The sequence below is a fragment of the Phaseolus vulgaris genome, chromosome 3 (genome assembly GCF_051622355.1).
Source record: "Phaseolus vulgaris cultivar YP4 chromosome 3, ASM5162235v1, whole genome shotgun sequence".
In the NCBI taxonomy this organism is placed as follows: domain Eukaryota; kingdom Viridiplantae; phylum Streptophyta; class Magnoliopsida; order Fabales; family Fabaceae; genus Phaseolus; species Phaseolus vulgaris.
Window position 1 is genome coordinate 21,440,374 of NC_143500.1, and position 2,334 is coordinate 21,442,707.

The following is a 2,334-nucleotide window of genomic DNA, read 5'->3' on the forward strand; positions in this document are numbered from 1 at the left end:
TCTATACCTCTAACAAGTGGAAGTCCAATGGGTCCTTCCTTAGGGAATATATCACCAAATTCTTTTAAAAGTTTTTGGACTTGAGGAGGTAGCTCACAAACTTTAGAAAGTGTGGCAGTGCATGCAAGTGTTCCTTTACAAAGAAGGAGGCATGAAGGTTGTTCAGATAGAAGTATCTTTTCAATTTTATTTTCAAATTTTTCTTCTTTCTGAATGATCTTGTGGGAAGGAACACTCTTCTCCCACGCCTCAGTTTTCTATCTAAGGTCTTTTTTTTGTGTTTTTCTATTTTCTTTTTTTTCTCTCATTTTCTCTTTTTTGTTTCATTTGTACTTGGTCCTTTACCACTTGTGAGGGTGTTAAAGAATAAAGTACAAATTTCTTTTCCTTGTGAGTAAAAGTAATCTCGTTGGTAAGACCATTATGCAAAGCTTTCTTATCAAATTGCCATGGTCTTCCCAATAAGATATGACAGGCTTCCATGGGTATTACATCACATAAAATCTCATCTTTATAGTTCCCCTCAGAAAAAGTGACTTTTACTCGCTTGTCTATAGTTAGTTCCCCATCTTCATTGATCCATTGAAGTTTGTAAGGTTTTGGATGAGGTACTAATTGTAGATTAAGTTTTTCAACCATCCTAGTGCTACAACAATTGCAGCAAGAACCATTATCCACAATGAGAGAACAAATGTTTTCTAAAACTTTACATCTTGTATGAAAGATGTTCTCTCTTTGTGTTTCATGGTTCACACTAGGGTGATTGTCGAGGGTTCTTTTGATCATCATTAATTTTTTCCCTCACAAGGATATGCCCCCTCATTATCTTCTTTCTTTTCTTCCCCACTAGACTCATCATCTTGGTTGCTATACTCATCCCTCTCTCCTAAGATCATGGTTCTCCTATTTGGGCATTGAGATGTTATATGACCTCTACCAAGACACTTAAAGCACTGGATATCTCTACTGCGGGGTTGTGAGGTAGACACATCTTTTCCTACACTTTTGGGAGTTTCTTTGGGTTTATCTTTTGAAAGACTATCCTCTCTTTCTCTTTTATACTCTTTCTTGGGATAAGAGTTAGAGTAAGAACTCTCCTTTAATCATTTTCTCAAATTTTGTTGCTAAACTTTTATACAAAGTTGGATCAAGTCATTCAAGTCCTTATAGGGCAAGAGTTCCACTTTATCCCTTATCTCAAGATTGAGACCACTGAGGAACCTAGCTATGGTGGTGGTTTCTTCCTCCCTAATAGAGGTTCTCATCATGTAACGTTCCATCTTTTTCCTATACTTCTTTATACTCATGTTCTTTTGTTGGAGTCTTTGGAGTTTGTCCATTAACTCCCTATTGTAGTATGAAGGAATATGGCGGCGTCTCAGGGCTCCCCTAAGGTCATTCCAATATTCTATAGGAGGGTCCCTGTGGAGGCACCTATCTCTCTCTACACTACAAGAAAATCATGAAATAGAAACCAATTTTAGAGACAAAAAATAATTAGTTACTATAGTAACTAAATTAGAGACCATTTTAGAGACTAAAAAATATTTTGGTTTCTAAATTAGTTTCTATTATTGTTAGATGGTTTCTAAATTAATATTTAATTAGCTACCAAGGTTTTTGCTACCAAATTTAGAATCTAAATAATTGGTAGTTAAAACCTTGGTAGCTAATTAGATACCAATTTAGAAATTATTTAACAATAATAGAAACTAATTTATAAACCAATTTTTTTTTAGTTTCTAAAATGATCTCTAATTTAGTCACTATAGCAACTAATTACTTTTTATCTCTAAAATTGGTTTCTATTTCATGATTTTCTTTTAGTGGTAAGGTTGTCAACCAATACATAGTGTTTCCTTGAAAGCTTAAAGTGGCTAAGGGTACCTTCCTCTCCTCACTAACATGATGGCAAGCAAAAAGTTGTTCTACTTTCATTTCCCGATCTAGATATGTTTCAAAATTTTCCTTTCAATAAAAATGAGGTAGGTCTACCCTAGTCTCTTTATGGCTCTCTCTTCTAGTTCTTCTAGGAGGAGGTTGATAATAATCATTAACTCTTAGACTTCCCTCAGCATGTGAGTCACTCGACCTAGAACTAGATGCATGTGATTTTTTTAAGTTTCTAATGTATTCATCCTTTTCCATGACAATCTTAAACTCCTCTTCCAAAATCGCAAGATGGGCATCTCTTTCTTTTTTATCTTCCAAAATGTGAGCCTCATGTTGTAATTGTCTTTGTGATAGTGATTGAAAATCTCTAGCCAATTGTTTCAAAAGAGATTTTGTGGATTTTCTATCACTTTCACTATGACTTGAAGAATGAGTAGACAT

At 34.5% G+C, this 2,334-nt stretch overlaps 1 pseudogene; it reads right to left on the reverse strand.

The window, feature by feature from the left end:
• Window positions 1-439: 439 nt before the first annotated feature.
• Window positions 440-2,334, reverse strand: LOC150028736 (uncharacterized; annotated as a pseudogene).